Genomic DNA, 12,184 nt, shown 5'->3' on the forward strand with positions numbered 1-12,184 from the left:
AAAGGGCTTGAAAAGAAATGCCACAGTCGGACGTCGGGGCGACATCACAGAAAGGGCTTGAAAAGAAATGCCACAGTCGGACGTCGGGGCGACATCACAGAAAGGGCTTTTATGGACAGATAAATAATAATCATAATAAACTTTTAATTCATAAGAATAAATGGGTTAGTCCATCCACAGGAATATCATTTCCGGAATTAGCACTCATGCGAAACACCGGAGTCTCTGTCATCAACACTGTCATTGTTAGGACAAGATAATACGAATTTGGACATGGAATAGATGACGTGGAGGGATATATGACTCTGCAGAGTTTGTACAAAATTATTCCCACAGCCAACGGATTTCCGTAGTCACGAAGGACTAGTTCCGTTTACGGTATTTCGGAAGAAAACACAGCTATCCAGTACACACCCATCCTTACCTCTCGATGCTAGGAATCACCCTAGACATCGTCCAAGAAAAACTTTTGAGACGGGGAGATCACAATCTCGAATAGCATGGGATCAAATATATATACGCGCGCTCTAAGGGGTGCCCCCCTCTCGGTCCCAACCGGAAACACCCATGCCCCCTGACCGGATGACTGGCTTTAATCCAGGGCCATGGAACCATCATCACGGCCTCTCCTTTTGGTGTGTACCAGAAAAGCGGTTTGCAACTTACTAAACCATATTCCTTGCGGAAAACATGTGGTAGTACAGGGAAGGCGGAATGAAAGGAACTGGTGTGATACGAGCTGACATTGAAGTCACGTAGTCCGACATAAGCCTGGCATGCTACAACACTACCATCTTACCCACCCTCATGCCAACACATGGCCATTCTTACTCACATTCATCCACTTATGGATCATCGAACTCACTTACCTCAACATTGCATAAAATGACGTTCATCGGTATGCTCATCAACATGCCATGAAACTAGCTAAATGCAAAACATGCCAAGACACTCGTCATATCAAAAGTTCAAACATGCTTGCCTGGTTCGGAGTAGTCGGAGCCTAGCTCGGTGAAGTTCGCGGCTCCGTCACCTCCTTCGGTATCTACGGTATAAAGAAAATATATGCGCTATCGTAAATACCAAGGAGTGCATAGAAAGTACTTCAAATAATTTTCAAATAAATCTGATAAAAAACTAGACAAAATTTTAAAGAGAACAGAAGAAGAATCAATCAAAAATACTTTTCTGTTTAAAAGTTATAAAGGTTTTTGTCCAGGGACTCATCTGTAATGAAACAGAAGATTTCTAGGGGCTAGTTTATAAAAACAGAAAGCGCTTCGGTAGCGACTACGCCAGCCCAGAGGAAAGAGTATTTGCCCGAAGGCGCTTCCAGAAAACGGTTCGATAGAAAGGGCAGAGAGGCTGACGGTGGGGTCCCACTTGTCAGGTTTAAACATTCAAACGGGGCGGACGAAGCTCGTCGGCGCCCGAGAGCCGCGGTGGTCGCCGGCGGCGATCCACGGCGAGGCAGGGAGATCGGGGAGTACCTCCATGCTCAGGGCGCCATTCCGCGTTGGTTGGTGGTGGTGTTGGTCGTCGGCGAGCACTATGTCGACGGCGGCCCCTGCTCCGGCGGACGGTGGTTCGGACGAGGATGGAGCTCGCCGGAGAGGGCTGCAAGGTTCAAATTGACGAGGGGGTTAGGGTGCTAGGTGTGGAAGAGGGCTACGGACGAGGTTTGGGCGCCGGAGATGGCCTCACCAGAGTGAATCGAGCTGGAGGCCGAGGCGGGGCGAGGCGGCCGGAGCTGGGGGAGGAGACCTCCTCGAGGTCCCCCTAGTGGCCTGGCGGGGTGTTGGTGAGGAGTGGTGATGCTGCGTGCACGAGAGTGAGCTCGGGGCCCCTTTATATAGGCGGTCCGAGGCGGTTGCCGTGAACGGGGATCACCGGCGAGTGATTACGGTGGCGCAGTGCTCGGTCGGGGTGGTTAGGGGGTCGAGCGTCATCACGGAGGTTCAATGGGTCCGTTTTGGTGCTAAACTGGCCGGGGTTTGGGTGTTAAGGGCGAGCTCGACGGAACGGGGATGGCGCGGGCCCGTCGGCGGCGGAGAGCGCGTCCCGTGCTTGCCGGCCACGGCGGCTGTGCCACGGGCGTGCGCTGGCGTGCATGAGGCCACACGGAGAGCCAGGGGGCTTTGGGCGGCGCTGAACGGCGTTCTGCCGTGGTGTGTCTTCTGTCGGCCGCCACAGGAGGTCCCGACGCTGCAGAAGACGCCGGCGAGGGCGGGCCAGCGCGCTACCGACGCCAGGAAGGCTCCACGCACGCGTGTGAAGCTTCGGACAAGAGGAAGAGGCGGCGAGGAACGTGCCAAGGGCACTGTGGCCGCGTGACTGAAACTGACGGACGAAGACGACACTGAAGACTGAACTTACTGAATTTGCAAAGGAACAGTGTAGCTCAGGTGTTCGACAGAATGCTCCAGGCATGTAGGGATTTTTTCCATGAGCTGGTACTTGGTGGAGTGGCTTCTCATTGCTCAAATAGGTTGCCTGAATTTTGGTGGAATTTTTGGGGAGTGTAGATATGAATTTCATCAAATTTGGCAAATCTGGTCCAAACTTGCAGAGACTGAATTTTGAAAAATTTGAAAAGAGAAGGAGTGGATCAAGATGGTTCTGAGTTGTGGGTACAAAGGACTATCCAGGGGAGTTGGTGTGAGGTCAAAACTCAAATGAAAAAGAGTACTTGCTTTGAAAATCACTAAGGCTCCAAATAATTTTCAGAATTGATTTGAGAGGGAAAATAATTAGAATAAAATCCAAAACTTGTTTGGATTAGTTGGGACAGAGAACTTGGGTTGATCACAAGGTGTAGGGGAGGTTTTGGAGAGGTTTTATCACATGGGCAAGAATGCCAAGTCAAGGATGGTTCCAAGATATGGAAATCCCAAATTTTCATAGAGCTTTATTTTAAAAGAAAAAATAATTTAAACTCCCAAAAATAAATTTTGAGAGGGAACCAACAGAGAAGAAGTTTTCAAAAGATCAACCACCAAAGTTTGAAAAAAATAAAATCCTTGCCAAGGCAAAGGAAGTTTTTTTTTTAAGTGGAAGGTTTTTCTGAAAAAGAAAAATTTTAAAACAAGGCCTTTCCTCAAAAACCACAAAAATTTTGATAAAAACCAAATAAAAAATTTAGAGTGTCACAAAAGGTAAGCATGTACTCAATGCCAAACTGCTCCATCAGATTCAAAGCTTCTCCAAAATAGTTACGGTGCTTGTCCTGCCTCATGTGATGCATGTCAATCCAGTGAACTTCCACATAAAGGTTCTGCTTGGCCTTGATCACATCCAGATAGATGAGGTTCTGCTGCTTGGACCAGAACAGATCATTCCCTCTGAAGTTGGCATGGGGTTTCACATAGGGGTTGATCTTCCTTCGAACAATGAACTCGGCCAGAGGAATCTCATCCATGCCCATGGTGGGCTCCTTCTTCTTGTTGGCGGTGTGCTTGGTTCTGCGTTGGGATGCATTGGAGCCCTCTGGAGCTTCATCCTGGTTGTGCAGCCTCTTTGACCTTGTGTCACGGCTGGGATTTGAGCGACGAACATGGGAACCGGAGCCACCACCTAGACACAAAACACAAGAACACGCACGAAAAACACAAAGGATCAATGAAAATACCAAGGCCAAAGCCAAAAGAAACAAGTAAGCAAGAGATTTGGACTGATAAAGTAGCAAAATTTGCATCTACGGTAGTACCGGGCTGGCGTACGGAAGTAAAAAATTACATCCATGCCAGCCGCGGTAGTACCGTGCCGGGGTGGCACGGTAGTACCGCACCTGGGGCGGAAGTAAATTTTTACTTCCGTGCTCCGAGCACCACGGAGCGGTAGTACCGCACCAAGGAGAGCGGTAGTACCGCGCGGAGCTGGACGCCACAGTACACACGGATCTGGATCTAAAACATCCGCAAAGACTAGATCGGTACTACCGTTGATCAAACTGAACTATTGTGTCAATCCAAAAAGCATGCCTACCACACTACCACTCTCCTACAAATCCCTTTTTCACTTATTTAGCCAAAAATCTCATGAACACCACATGCATCTCCCCAAGACCTAGAAGCACAAGAACGGAAGAAGCGAAGAGGAACTTGGGGAAAAAACTTGGTCCATGGCAAAGGGGCGAGGTGGGGAACGATCCCACCGGTCGAAATCCGAGGAGAGTAGCCGGAGATGGAGATCCGGCGAGGGCCTCCAGCGCCATTCTTGGGCAGGAGAGAGAGAGAGAGAGAGAGACAGGGTGGGGAGAAGAGATGAATGGGTATGGGGGAGTTAGAACTCCCCCTGCCCCGCTCTTAACCCCCACCCGATCGCGTGGGCGCGGAAGTACCGCGATTCATCGCGGTAGTACCGCCCAGGCGGTAGTACCGCTCTTCCAGCGGTAGTAAAAAATTACTGCCGCGATGGAAGCGGTAGTACCGTGCCCCTGGGATGCAACTGTGTACGCACAGAGCATCCAACCCCTGCGGTAGTACCGTGGCTCCCCACGGTAGTACCGTGCCCCCAAGAAAATGTAAGTTTTGCAAGAACAACGGCAATTGAAAATCAACCTTCAAGACGCCGAACAACCAAGAGGCAAGCACCAACGAAGACACAGACATGGCAGAGAGAAAAAGCAAAAGACAACGAAGACGAAAACACTGACTACGACTCTTAGGACGAGAGGGCGGCGGCCGGAGCCACCTATGTATGAGTCACTTGGTATGGCACCGCGAAGAATTATCCTTGGGCCCATGACCAAGACTCGTCTTTGAAGCACAAGTACCATTAAAAATGGCTGATGTGAAAGAGTTGATCCATTTAGGCATAATGGGGGGAGGAGAAGTTCATTGAGAGAACAACACTCCCCCTATGTCCATGCCTACACCTAAACAGATAGGATGATGAGTATGGTGGGGTGTGCAAGGATTCAAACCACATTGCTCGAATCAATGATATTTAGCTCATGCCTTAACTCGCGAAATCTTGCTTCATCCAAGGGCTTTGTGAAAATATCTGCAAGGTTATCATGAGTGTTGACATACTTGAGCTTGATCTCCCCTCGCCTAATATGACCCCGGATGAAGTGATACCGAATCTCAATATGCTTCGTCTTGAAGTGTTGCACCGGGTTGAGAGAGATCTTGATGGCACTCTCATTGTCACACCAAAGAGGCACTTCGTCACAAGTGACACCGTAATCCTTCAGAGTTTGCCTCATCCATAGAAGCTGAGCACAACAACTACCAGCAGCCACATACTCCGCTTCGGTGGACGAGAGAGACACACAACTCTGCTTCTTAGAAGACCAACTCACCAAAGAGAAACCAAGAAATTGGCACCCTCCAGAGGTGGACTTCCTATCCACTTTGTCTTCCGCCCAATCTGAGTCTGAATAGCCCAAAAGATCGAAGTTGGCTCCTCTTGGGTACCATAAGCCAAAGTTTGGGGTATGAGCCAAATATCGAAAGATTTGCTTGACCGCCACAAAGTGGCTTTCCTTAGGTGCGGCTTGAAACCAAGCACAAATTCCCACACTCAACATGATATCCGGTCTAGATGCACAAAGGTAAAGCAAGGAGCCAATCATGGAGCAAAATACCTTTTGATCCACCGCTTGACCATTGGGATCTATGTCAAGTTGGCATTTGATGGGCATTGGAGTGGAGGCCGGCTAGACATCACTTAGCTTGAATCTCTTGAGCATGTCTTGAGTGTATTTGGCTTGATTGATGAAGGTTCCTTCTCTTCTTTGCTTGATTTCGAACCCGAGAAAGAACTTCAACTCTCCCATCATAGACATCTTGAACTTTGAGGTCATGAGAGCGGAAAATTCTTCATTGAAAGCTTTGTTAGGAGAACCAAAGATAATATCATCAACATATAGTTGGCACACAAACAACTACCCTTTGACCTTCTTAGTAAAAAGAGTGGGGTCGATTTTCCCAATTTCGAACCCACGATCTTGTAGCAACTCAGTAAGATGCTCATACCACACACATGGGGCTTGTTTAAGGCCATAGAGCGCCTTGTTGAGTTGGTACACATGATCGGGGAAATAGGGATCCTCGAACCCCGGGGGTTGTTTGACATACACCAACTCATTAATGGGACCATTAAGAAAAGCACTCTTCACATCCATTTGTTGCAACTTAAAATTATGATGAGAAGCATAAGCAATCAACAAACGAATAGATTCAAGGCGAGCAATGGGAGCAAAGGTTTCACCGTAGTCGATACCCTCGACTTGGGAGTAGCCTTGTGCCACCAAACGAGCCTTGTTGCGAACAATGATTCCATGAGCATCTTGATTGTTCTTGAATATCCACTTGGTTCCAATGACATTATGATTCCCGAATGGCTTTAGCACTAATTTCCACACTTGCTTGTGCTCTAAGTTGTTGAGTTCTTCATGCATGGCATTGAGCCAATCCGGATCCTCGAGCGCCTCATAGACCTTTTGGGGTTCGACACAAGAAACAGACGTGTGATGTTCACAATAGTTTTCTAATTGTCTACGAGTGCTTACCCCCTTTCTTAGGCTTCCAACAACATTCTCCATGAGATGACCTTTGGTGGTGAGCTTGGAAGCGATCTTAGCGGCACGACGCTCTAATTACTCCTCAGATGTGAAAGGAGGAGGGGTAACTTGATCATCTTGAGAGCCGTCATGAGCTTGTTCTTGATCTTGAGCTTGCTCTTGATCTTGAACTTGCTCGGAAGAGAGAACTTGACCTTGGGCATCACTTGGTGGTTCACCACTATCTTGAGGTTGATCTTGCCCTTGATCTTGTTCATGAGGTTGAGGGCCTTCACTTTGTTCTTCGGAAGCGTGTGGGTCTTGGGTTAGTGATGGCTCCACTTGAGTGGAGCATTGTCCTTCTCCTTCGGCCACAAGGGGTTCCTCAATGGGTAGGATATGACCAACACCCATTCTTCTTATGGCTTGGGGAGGAATTTTATCACCTACATCACAAGTACCACTTTGCTCCACTTGGGAGCCGTTATTCTCGTCAAACTCCACGTTACACGTCTCCTCAATGAGTCCATTGGACTTGTTGAGGACACAGTAAGCATGAGAGTTTGTAGCATAACCAACAAATATGCCCTCATGAGCTCTAGCCTCAATTTTAGACAAACGAACACCTTTCTTGAGAATGAAACACTTACACCCGAACACCCGGAAGTACTTGAAGTTGGGCTTGTTACCGGTGAGTATTTCATAGGGAGTCTTGTTCAAGCCCTTGCGAAGATAGAGCCGATTGGATGCATGACATGTTGTGTTGATGGCTTCGGCCCAAAAGTTGTAAAGAGACTTGAAATCTGCCATCATGCTCCTTGCCACATCCATCAACGTTCGATTCTTCCTCTCCGCGACACCATTTTGTTGAGGGGTGTATGGTGCAGCATATTGATTCTTGATCCCCTCATCACTAAGAAACTCATCCAAGGTGTAGTTCTTGAACTCGGTGCCGTTGTCACTCCTTATTGTCAAGATCTTTGCATCATGTTGACGTTGAGCTTCATTTGCAAAGTCGATGACGGTTTATTGAGTCTCACTCTTCCTCTTGAAGAAATATACCCAAGTGTATCTTGAATAATCATACACAATCACCAAGCAATACTTTCTACCCCCAAGACTATCAAAGGATGGAGGCCCAAAGAGATCCATGTGAAGGTGCTCCAAGGGTATTTTGGAGTAGATGATAGTAATGGAGGGTGAGCCTTCTCATGTATCTTTCCTTCGATACAAGCACTGCAAGCACGATCTTTGGCAAAACTAACATTTATTAGTCCACGTACATGGTCCCCCTTGAGAAGACTTTGCAAAGATCTCATATTGGTGTGGGCTAGACGACGATGCCAAAGCTATCCCACATCAACTTTAACCATTAGGCATGTCGCGGTCTTAGTGGGTCGCTCCAAAAAGTTAATCACATAAAGACCGTTCTCGACATGCCCAACAAAATCTACTTTAGGAGTCTTGCTCCACAAGAGGGCCACGGTATCAATATCAAAGAAAGTGGCAAAACCCATGAGTACAAGTTGATGAACAGAAAATAAATTTTATGCAAGGGACTCAACAAGCATGACTTTCTCGATCTTGAGATCCTGAGAAATGACAACCTTGCCAAGACCCAATACCTTGGAGAACGAGGCATCACCCCACTCGACATTGGTGGGAATAGTTTTTTGCACGTCCACCACCAAGTCCTTGCTTCTAGTCATATGATTTGTGGCTCCACTATCGAGCATCCATGATCCCCCACCAGAAGCAAACACCTACAACTACAAGAGATCAATGCTTGGTTTTAGGTACCCATTGAGTAATGGGTCCTTTGATGTTAGTAACAAGGGTCTTAGGAACCCAAATAGACCATTCGATGTACTCATAAGGAGAACCAACAAATTTAGTATAAACATGCCCGTCACTAGCACGGCACAACACATAAGAAGGGTTAAAGATGCCGGCTTTGTTGGAAGGGATGGCATTGCCCTTTTTGGAGTTGCCACCCTTTACATTGTTCTTCTTCTCCTTAGAAGCAGCCTCTCCCTCCTTCAAAAAGGTTTGCTTGAGAGGGGGAGGTCGTTTGGTCTTGTCATTCTTCTTCTTGTTATTGGACTTGGGTGTGAACCCAACTCCCTCCTTGGCAACAACTTCCTTTTGATTGCTCAAAAGGTCATTGAGATTCTTCTCACCTTGTATACACGACACAAGGCCTTTCTTAAGTTGCTCCTTCAACTTGGCATTCTCCTCCACAAGATGCACATGCTCACAACACGGGTTAGTAGCATTTGCGTTATCAATAAAGACCATATGAGGAAAGGTGGCGTTCTCCTTGGTTAGCTTCACTTGGAATTGATCATGAGACTCCTTGAGGCTAGCATGAGCACCCTTCAAGGCCTTGTGAGCCTTGTCAAGTAACTCAAATTCCTCTTTTAGTCTAGCAAGATCAACCCCAAGTTTAGCCTTCTCGGAGTAGAGCACACGAGAAACAACAAGAGCATGATCAAGATATTTCTTTAATTTAGCATGGTCATCATTGTGTGACTCCTCAAGAGCCAAAAGAAGCCCACGCTCTTCCTCAAGAGCATTAGAGAGATCCGATATCTCATCGGCATAGTCATGACTATGACCTTCCATCTTAGAGATGGTTTCTTCATGAGCCTCGATCATGTCATTGGCTTCACCAAGTTGTTCCAAGAGAGCAACGAAGTGCTTCTTGGATTTTCCCTTGAGCTTACTCATAAAAGACTCAAATTCATTTATATCTTCATTAGACACCTCATTTTCATCAATGCAATGCGTCAAGGAGGGATTAGTAATGATGGTAGTTTTGATGTTGGGGGTTACCTTGTTGGTGGCCTTGGCCATGAGGCATTTGGCGGTGATGTTCTCATTGGGTGAATCGAAGAGAGACACCCGTGGAGTGGTGGCAATGGCAACGGAGGCCATGGCCATGACTTCACTATCTTCATCATCGTCATCATCCTCATTGTATTCTTCTTGTGCCACCAACCCTTTGGTAGGAGTCTTCTTGGTGAAGTTGTTCTTGTTGGGGAAGGACTTGGATTTGTCTTTTCGGATGAGCTTGCCACCATTGTCTTCCCGCTTCTCATAAGGGCAATCCACAACAAAGTGGCTCACATTGCCACAATTGTAACATGTTCTCACATGTTGCTTGCCCTTGAAGCCACTTGAGATGTTCTTGTTGAAGTTGGGCCTTGTGTTCTTCTTGATCCAAAATTGCCTTGAAGCAAGGGGCATGTGCTCATGATAATCATATTTCGTATCTTCGGGGTTGCTCTCCTCATCTTCCTCTTATTCCTCTTCTTCCACATTAACCTTGGCCTTCAAGGAAAGGTTGGGCTTCTTTGCTCTTTGAGAGCGTAGCACCGCATTGTCGGCAGTCTTGTCCAAGATCCTCATCGCCACAAACTCATCCAACATGGCATTTGAGGACAAGGAGTGGAAGTCCGGCCTTTGACGGATGACGGAGGACATGGCCTTGTGGTAAAGCATCATGGCCTTGAGGAACTTGCGCTTAATCCAATTGTCATCTGTATCCTTACTCCCATGATCTCGGAGTGAGACCACAAGGGTGGTCAATCTCCGGTAAAGCACCCGAGGTTCTTCATCTTCATTCATTGCAAACTCATTGGCTTCATCTTGCACCACTTCATAGTTGGAGCATTGAATGCTAGCGCTTACCTTGTAGAGGGAAACAACATGGTGCCATGCTTCCTTAGCCACGGTGATTGGTCGGAGATGTGCAATGTCTTCGGGTGGAATTGCATCTTGAATGATGAAGAGAGCATTCTCATTGAATTGATTATCCGTGGCTTCCCTTGGGGTAAAGTTGCTTGGGCCATGTGGGTAGAAACCTTCTTCAATAATTCTCCAAAGATTAGTGTTAACATGTTTTAAATGACGCTTAAAGAGATAGACCCAAGCATCAAAATCTTCATTTTTCACAATCTTAAGAGGAGGACCGGCATGATTCAAATGAGTGGAAGGAATCGGTCCACCATAAGTAAGTGGAGGTTCCACATGGGCAAAGATGTTGTTGCCATTTTTACCACTAGAAGAAGGAGCCTTTTCACTAGTAGCTTTCCCCTTGTCGGAGTTAGCATCCATCACCTTGTTAGAGGGATCACCCAATTTCATAGGCGCGGTAGATAGTTTAAGCCCTTCTAAGAATTTATTAAACATTCTTTCAACCTTGGTCGTCATGGAGGTTTTCAATGTGTCCAAAGCCACATTGAATTCCTCACGAGAGACCGTGGTTCCCCCATCGACCGTAGACGAGACCGGATTCACACCGGAGTGCTCCTCCCCACCGTCTACGGTGTCAACCATACTCTTCGAATGGCAAAGTCCTTAATAAAGAGACGAGGCTCTGATACCAATTGAAATGATCGATATAGTTGACTAGAGGGGGGTGAATAGGAAACTAACAATTTTTAGTTTTTCTTTACCAAATTTAACTTTGCACCGAAATAGGTTGTCCAGATATGCAACTAGGTGAGAAACCTATATGATGCAACAATAATAAGCACACAAGCAAGCAAGGATAGAACACAATATAGCTTGCACAAGTAACGGTGAGAGATAACCAAGAGTGGAACCGATGAAGATGAGGATGTGTTACCGAAGTTCCTTCCCTTTAAGGGGAAGTACGTCTCCGTTGGAGCGGTGTGGAGGCACAATGCTCCCCAATGAGCCACTAGGGTCACCGTATTCTCCTCACGCCCTCACACAATGCGAGGTGTCGTGATTCCACTATTGGTGCCCTTGGAGGCGGTGACCGAACCTTTACAAACAAGGTTGGGGCAATCTCCACAACTTAATTGGAGGCTCCCAACGACACGACGAAGCTTCACCACAATGGACTATGGCTCCGAGGTGACCTCAACTGTCTAGGGTTCTCAAACACCCAGGAGTAACAAGATCCGCGAGGGATTAGTGGGGGGAATCAAATTTCTCTTGGTGGAAGTGTAGATCGGGGCCTTCTCAACCAATCCCTAGAGAATCAACAAGTTTGATTGGCTAGGGAGAGAGATCGGGCAAAAATGGAGCTTGGAGCAACGATGGAGCTTAGAGATGCGAGAGATGTTCAACTAAAGGAAGAAGACACCCCTTTTATAGTCACAGGACAATTCCAACCGTTACCCACCTGCTCAGCCCGCGACCCGCGGTACTACCGCACACCAAGCGCGGTACTACCGCACGAGCCTGCAGTACTACCGCAGAGGCTTGCGGTACTACCATGGGCACGGCAGGGCCTAGACCCATTCTGAAGAGCACCGACCGGGCATGGTAGAACCGCTGCCGCGATACTACGCAACCCCATGCAGTACTTCCGCAAGGCAGGCATGGTCCAGGCACTAAAGGCGCGGATATAAAAAAATACATCTGTGACTACCTCCGCTGAGAATATATATATGCAAAAGTCCAACACGGTACTACCGCAAACCAGGTGCGGTACTACCATGGAGGGCGCGGATGTAAATAATTACATCCGCCCCTACTTCCGCTTCGTGCCGTTGTGCCTGGCCAGGCATCACGGTACTACCGCGCCGGAGCACGGTACTACCGCCCAGGGCGCGGATAGAAAAAATTACATCCGCCCCTACTACCGATTGCGCAACAGTGCCTGGCCAGAGCTTACGGTACTACTGCTCAGGGGAGTGG

Source organism: Triticum aestivum, chromosome 1B (assembly GCF_018294505.1).
Source record: "Triticum aestivum cultivar Chinese Spring chromosome 1B, IWGSC CS RefSeq v2.1, whole genome shotgun sequence".
Taxonomy (NCBI): domain Eukaryota; kingdom Viridiplantae; phylum Streptophyta; class Magnoliopsida; order Poales; family Poaceae; genus Triticum; species Triticum aestivum.